This window comes from Artemia sp. Qi Xiang Cuo, chromosome 17, assembly GCF_049724085.1.
Source record: "Artemia sp. Qi Xiang Cuo chromosome 17, ASM4972408v1, whole genome shotgun sequence".
NCBI classification, from domain to species: domain Eukaryota; kingdom Metazoa; phylum Arthropoda; class Branchiopoda; order Anostraca; family Artemiidae; genus Artemia; species Artemia sp. Qi Xiang Cuo.
The window spans coordinates 30,947,175-30,955,152 of NC_142810.1; the positions used below are offsets into that span (position 1 = coordinate 30,947,175).

Consider the following 7,978-nt stretch of genomic DNA (forward strand, 5'->3'; position numbering starts at 1 on the left):
GTAGTATTACTAGTAGTAGTAGTAACAGTAGTAGTAGTAGCAATAGTAAAAGTAGTAGTAGTAGTACTAGAAGTAGTAGAAGTAATAGTAGTAGTAGTAGTAGTAGTGGTACTAGCAGTTATTATAGTAGCAGTAGTAGAAGAAGTAGTAGTACTAGTAGTAGTAGTAATAGTAGTAGTGATAGTAATAGTAATAGCAGTAGCAGTAGCAGTCACAGCTGCAGTAGTAATAGCAGTAGCAGACACAAGTATTCGCAGTTGTAAATTAAAGGAGTTGTAGTTGCTGTAACAAGTTGTCGTAGTTACAAGTAGTTTGAGTCTCAGCCGCAAGTAGTCAGAATTGCAATGAGTCAAAGTCACAAGTAGCCACAGTAGCAGTCACTAAAAGTCGAAGTCATGAATAATGCCGCAGCTGCAGTCATAAGTAGTCACATCAACAATAGTAGTAAAAGTAACATAAGCAGTAGTTGTAGCAGTAGCAGTAGTAGCAGTGTAGTAGTAGTATTAGCAGTAGTAGTAGAAGTAGTAATTGTAGTTGTAGTAACCAGGAAAGTTTCAATTTAATGCCGTCAGTAATTCCTAAAATATTCTTGATACACTTTTTTGACCATTTGCAGACATATAGTGTGCTTTGATTTAGTTCACGTTCAAATGAAAATTCCTTGAAATATTGCCCTAAGCCATTCTAGAGAAGTTACAGATACGTCCTTTTAAAAACTGTATTTAGTTATACATCCCATTCCACATACCTTAAAAGTTTCAACTTAATACCCTTAGCCGATCCTAAGATACCGCAAATACGCCTTTATGTCAACGTGACATGCGCATCATTCTTTTTGATGTAGTTCAACGTCCCCAACAACATGCTCTGAAAGTACCAACTTGCCGTCTTTAGTGGTTTCCTGGATATTAGGCTTAAGCTCTTTTGAGAATCTGGATAAACATAGTGCTTTTTGATTTACTTTTACATCCCTCTGAATTTTCCCTGAAAGATAAAATGGAATACCCTATGCAGTCCTGAGATGTTGTAATTGTGAACTTTTGACAACCTTCATGCGCACAATACTTTTTGATTTAGTTTTATATCGAAAAATAAGTTCCCTGAAAGTGTTTCCTTAATACCCTATTCCATTCCCGAGATGTTGCATTTGTGCCATTTTGACAGCCTGGATAAGCTCAAATTCTTTTGATTTAGTTCAATAGTAATAATAGTAGCAGTAGTAGTAATAGTAGTAGACCTGGAAGTTTCAACTTCATACCCTCAGTCTTTTCTGAAATAACACTGATACGCCTTTTTGCAACCTGCATGCACCAAGCGACTTTTCATTTAGTTGAAAACTAAATGAAAAAAACTTAATTCTGAATCTTCCATTCTGGTATCTGTGTCCCCCAAACATTTATTCTGTAATCTGTAACAGCCCTTGAGTAGTAGCATAGTAGTAGTTACAGTAATAGTAGAAATAGTGGTAGTAGTAGAAGCAGTAGCGGTAGTTGTAGCTACACAAGCAGTAGCTACTATTCGTGCTACTTAGTTCGTCCCTGAAATATTGTTGTAACGCCTTTTTGACAAACCGTATGTGCATAGTGTGTTTTGGTACAGATCAACATGCCCCTCAAAAAAAGTCTGAAAGATTCACTCTTATGACCATAGCTTTAGTAGTAGCAGTAGCAGTAGTAGTAATAGTACTAGTAATAGTATTATGTATATAGTGCCTTTTGGTTAGTCCAACATTCCCCTCGATATGCCTTGGAAGTTTCAACTTATTTCTCTAAGCTGTTCCCGAGATATTACTCATATGTCCTTTTGATAACCGTGCATATAGTGTGCTTAGATTTAATTAAATATCCTACTCAACATTCCCTGAAAGTTTTACCTTAATACCCTTAGCCTCAGTAGTAGTAGCAGTTATTTTTGTTGCAGTGATAGTAGTAACAATAGTAGTAGTAATAGTAGTAATGGCAGTAGCAGTTTCAACATGGTGCCTTTTGGTTACTTCAACATCCCCTTTATAATGCCCTGAAAGTTTCAAATTTATAACCTAAGCCTCTCCTGAGATATTTCCGAAACTCCCTTTTGACCACCTGTATGCACATCATGAGTTTTAATTTAGTTCGACATCCCCCTTAACATTCCCCGAAGTGTCCCCTTTGTAACCTTATTCTCATTAATATGTGTAATAGTAGCAATAGTAGTAGCAGCAGTTGTAACAGTATGCACATGTTGTCTTTTTAATAGTTGAACATCCTCATCAATATACCCTGAAAGTTGCAGCTTAATACTCTGGGATATTTCTGGTATGTTCTTTTTAGATACTGCATGCATATAGTGTTTTGATTTAGTTCAACATACCCTCAACATTCCCTGAAAATTTCACCCTAATACCCTTGCCTTATTTATAGTAGTACAAGCAGCAGTAGTACTACTAGTAGTACCAGCATGCGTATAGTTCCTTTTTTTTTATTCCGAGGTCCTCCTCAGCATCTCCTGAGGGTGTCGACTTAATGCTCTAAGCCATTTCTGAGATTTTGCTGATACGCCGTTTCAACAATCTTCATGTACTTAATGTGTTTCGATTTAGTTCAACAACCCCTTCAATATTTTGTTCCTAAGATGTTGGTGATGCACCCATTCAACGACCTGCAGGCACATAGTGTGTTTTGCTTTAGTTCAACATTCCCTAAGAATTTCACTTTAATATTCTTCCCATAATTGCAGCATTAGCCGTAGTAGTAGTAGTAGCAATAGTAGTAGTATACAGATTGTGCTTTTTGGTAAGTTGAACATCCCCATCAAAATGTCTTGAAAGTTTCAACTTAATACCCTAAGCGTTCCTGGGATGGACATGGGATAAACCTGCATCGACATAGTGTGTTTTAAAATTTTTAAACTATCCCCTCAATTTTCCCTGAGCTTCACCTTAAACCCTTAGCTTTTTATGGAGAGCTGTGCCCAAGGGCCGTGGAAGGTCATGTCATCCCCAGAGGCATAGTTGTTCGAATTTTCAACTACGCAGAACAAATGGCGACCTCAAAGTTTTGATGAGAATAATATTACCATTCCTAAATCAACGATAAATGCCAAAATTTTAAATTATTTCAAAACTTTGTTGAATTGACAACTACAATGTTTAGTTGATGGTAAAAAAGTCAGCCAGAGTTCACTCTAATACTTTATGTTTCATAGGCAATGTAAATTTAGTCTTTGTTCGTTCTAGGTTCGATGTTTCATATACGGTAATTCATCTTTGTTTTTAGTTGTAAATTCGCTCTTTATTTTTCATAAACTCTATGATAAACTCAGTTTTTTAATTTATATTTGAAATAAATCGAGATATGTATTACGCCCTATGTTTTTCCAAGTTAAAATTTTTTTGGTTTTCCTCACTTTGGGACCAACGAAGTGGCGAACACTGTGAGCAGCTTTTTTTTAACTAAGTTATGATGACGCAGAAACACCGCCGTCGGGATTAACAGTTCGTTCAGCTTTGGCGCAACCTGTTAGGTTGTCACAAGTATGTTATATCTAATTACTTGTCGGCGAAAGGTTTTATGATGCAATCAAGTTTCTTTTAAGTTATCATGGAAGTTCAATGGTGGATCAGATCAAAAATTTTGCCTTATTCACCCCCCCCCCCTTAAAGAAGACCAAACTTAAAACAAACCGGCGTATGATTGCAATATTTGAAAGCAATTGAAAATTTTCTGGTTAAAGCTTTTATTTAAACCTTTGCCTCATACCGGGAATATTTATCATTGATATGTCATAACAAATCTCATTAACATTGCAAACCTTACAGATCTTGTTGACATAATAGCATTCGACGTGATATCATGTTTTTGCTTCCATAAATTAATCATCATTTAAAACGTTTAATTTTTTGAAAATATAAGGCTATTGAAAGAACTTTACCTTTGCTATAACTCCATTTTACTCATGACGGTTTTGGTCCCCTCAATAACAAAACAAGGCTATTTTATTCAGTGTAATCTAGGCTTTATTGGAGTAATTTTTGAAGTTCTTGAACCTCTCCATTGTCCATTGATCTCAAACTTTTCAGCATGTTTCATACCATTTATCAATTTCACATTTGGACAATCTGTAACCATAACTTCCCTATGCTGGACTTGTTTTTAACGGATATTTTCTTACAGTTCATAAAGCCTTAGAATTTTGGGATGTGAGCAGGTAGGGGATGGGGGACTTTAGCTTCCCTTGTCTCTCTGACTTTATGATGTTCTCTTATAAGTCTTTATATTTTAAAGCTTCGTTTATTACAAGCTAATCAAACTGATTAATCAACTTCTCAGATGACCCTAGTCGTTTCTAAATCCATGTAGGGAAGAGCCATACTTCAAGATACATACTATGAGTGGACACACAAAAGAAAATTCAATCTATATGTAAAAACTGGTTTAAAAATATTCTTTAGAATCCCCCAGAAGAAAAATCAAACACAAAATTTGATGCTTGATCTTCCATCCATATTTCTAGCAATTTTTAAAAGATAAGTATAAACTTACCTTGTTTTACCTTATCCAAGACAATGAATCAAAATTTCATTATTAAATGCAATTTGCTTAAAATTTCGTAACACTTCCACAGAAGAAAACAAAATACATGTTTTAATTTGAATAGTTTTTTATTTGTCTCTTCGGAAGAAGTCTTTGTCTGCAGTAACACGATCCAAGCATTCAGGTATAGTGAGTTTTATCAGTGTTTCAGTTCTAGTTGATAAACATATGCAGATTATATGGATAGCGCCTTTTTTTTCTCACTTCCATGTTTGCGCCTGATCAGGTATTACAAGTTTTTAAAAAGGGCAGAGATTTGGGTAACAGGTAGCAACGTTGACATTGATGGTCAGTTTGCACCGAAGGGCTCCACACTTTTTTTAAAAGGTGTACACTGTTTTGTGTCTCTTACTTTAGGGCCGTTCTTTTGCACAAAGATCTTACATCTAAAATCTCACATCTTTCTGCAAAGATTTCCGTTCTTTTAACTCATTTCTGTTCTAAGATCTTACAGCTCACTGATCTTAGCAAAAAGTGTGAAGCACGCCATCTTTCTGCAATATATAGACCAAAGATCTTAGCACAAAAACGAGTAAAAGAACGGCCCTTTTATCTTCCGTATCCTTGAACCTACATCAGAGCCGGCTACAGGTTTTATGTAACGAATTTCCGTTCTGCCTCCATCTCACTGATAGCCTAAGAGCAATTTGATGAAGGATATCATCGCAAAGGATGTCATTTCATTTCTTTTACTTTAATGAATCCAATCTCTCCCCCCGTCAAAAATTGATTACTTTCAAGCTGACTACCAGTATCTAAACTACAATTTATGCGTCACAGTGTACGTGCCTGAGCGGTATGTTAGCTCCTTAAATACAGGTTTTTATTCTATTTTTAATTTATAAAACATTAAAAGAAGATAGTTTACTCACTTAAAAAGATCCTGATCGATTTAAATCCAATATTTACGCACCATGGTGTCTGTCTTTTGCCCTTTGTAATTTTTTTTCTAAATTAGGTCTACTATTGTGTAGTAAGTTGTCAGAGGTGCTCATAACTGGAAACTGTCACCTGTATCCATCTGCCACATTGACCTCTGCAGGACACAATTTCATAAAAACAGCGATAAAGTGACAATTTTTTCTATGACACGTCTTTCCTTTATTTACTGTTATCCAATTTTAAATTCCATAGCATCTCATACTTTTAATTATGGTCAAGGAATGTAGAAACATATACCTTACAATTTTCTTCAAAGTAATTAACTAATATGTACGTATTATTTTGTATGTGTAACTGTTGTGAAACAGTAACAATCATAAGCAGTGACAGGGGTGGATCCAGGACGTATTAGGGGGGGGGGGCAAAATAGGTTGATCCGACAAACTTGAATTAGGAGCAAGTTTAATTAACGCAAACTTGGGTTAATTAAATAAATTATACTACTTTAGACGGCGTTAGGTGGGGTGCCCCTCGCCCCCTGGATCCGCCACTGAGCAGCGCAATAGCGCTGTCTAAGTAAAGAACGAAGTGGGAACTATGTATTTTTTTTTCTTTTAACAAAGGCAATGTGTATAGAAAGGTTGTCCTAGAAACTTCGGAAGGTGCTCATTCGATTGGAAATTGAAAGTTATGGTGCCCTTTTTAAGATTCATAAGTGACTGAAGGGTAACAGCCCTCTTCCCTATGCCCAATTTTCCCCAAAGATATCGGATCAAAATTTTGAGATGGGTGTTCTGTTCAGCATAATTGACAGTTCCCATAACTGTGCCAACGGGGACGACCCCCCACCCCACCAGCCTTGAGACAGGGTCTGTAAGTCATTCAATTAACCTGTTGTTTATGTATAGTATTTGTAATGGGGAAAGGGGTTCTGTTTGAACATATGTGACAAAAAGGGCCAAGGTAATTCAGATGAAGCTCTCGGGGAATGTTGAGGGGAGTGTCGAACCAAATTAATTATGGTTCTTATAGAAGGGATGCTTGTATAAACTTCAGAGAGGGCTCATTTGATTAAAAATTAAAAGCTCTAGTTCACTTTTTCAGAGTCAAAAGAGATCAGAGGGCAACTAGTCCCCCACGCCATTTTTTCTCCAAATGCAGCAGATAATTTTTTTTAGATAGGCATTTTGTTAAAAATATTTCAAAGGTCAGATGACAAAACTCCGATGTCAACACAACCGCCGAGGGCCCAGGGGCAGGAGTTGTAAGTTATGCCCTGGGAGCATATAAGGTTCTTATAGAAGGGATGCTCGTATAAACTTCAGAGAGAGCTCATTTGATTGGAAATTGAAAGTTTTAGTTCACTTTTCAAGAACCAAAAGTAATCGAAGGGCAGCTAGCCCCCAACGTCCTTTTTTCCCCAAATACATCAGATAATAAATTTGAGATAGTCATTTTGTTAAAAATAGTTCAAAGGTCAGATAATAAAACTGCAAGGTTGACACAACCCCCTAGGGCCTGGGGACAGGCATCGCAAGTTATGCCCTTGGGGCATGTATGGTTTTTATGGAAGGGATGCTCGTATAAACTTCAGAGAGGGCTCATTTGATTAGAAATCGAAATTTATAGTTCACTTTTTAAGATTCAAAAGTGATCGGAGGTCAGGTAGCACCCCTCCCCCACCCCTTTTCTCCAAGTGCATCAAATAAAAATTTTGAAATAGCTGTTTTGTTAAAAATTGCTAAAAGGTCGGATAACAAAAACTCTGGTGTCGGCACAACCCCTTAGTGCCCTGAGGCAGTCGTTGTAAGTTATGCCCTGGGGGTATATTTTGGTTCTTATGGAAGGGATGCTCGTATAAACTTCAGAAAGGGCTCATTTTATTGGAAATTGAAAGCTCTAGTTCACTTTTTAAGAGTCAAAAGAGATCCAAGGGCAACGAACCCCTCCCTCCCTACGCCTCTTTTCCTCAAACACATCCGATAAAAGCTTTGAGATAGCCATTTAAAAAAAAAATAGTTCAAATATCAGATAAGATAAACTCCGGTGTCGACACAATCACCCCAGGGCAGGCGTTGTAAGTTATGCCCTGGGGACATATATGGTTCTTATGGAAGGGACACTCGTATAAACTTCAGGGACGGCTTAACAAAATTTTGAGGTAGCAATTTTGTTAAAAATAGTTCAAAGATCATATAACAAAAACTCCGGGGTTGACACAACCTAAGGCCAAGGGGCAGGCGTTTTAAGTTATGGCCTGGGGGCAAATATGGCTCTCATAGAAGGGATGCTCATATAAAATTCAGAAAGGGCTCGTTTGATTCGAAATTAAAAGTTCTAGTTCACTTTTTCAGAGTCAAAATAGATCCGAGACATTTTGTTAAAATTACTTCAAAAGTCAAATAACAAAACTCCCGCCCAGGACCCGGGGGTAGGCGTTGTACGTTATGCCCTTGGGCATATAAGTTTCTTATGGAAGGGATGCTTGTATAAACTTCTGTGAGGGCTCATTTGATTCGAAATTG

General features: G+C 36.9%; 1 protein-coding gene across 1 annotated transcript in view; it reads right to left on the reverse strand.

The window, feature by feature from the left end:
• The window catches only part of LOC148942100 (Na(+)/citrate cotransporter-like), a 213,176-nt gene extending 208,427 nt beyond the window's left edge, over positions 1 to 4,749 (reverse strand). The window contains exon 1 of the mRNA XM_089103231.1: positions 4,521 to 4,749. The gene's annotated coding sequence lies outside the window, so the exon portion shown is untranslated. The remainder of the gene's footprint in view (positions 1 to 4,520) is intronic.
• Between the last annotated feature and the right edge of the window lie 3,229 nt (positions 4,750 to 7,978).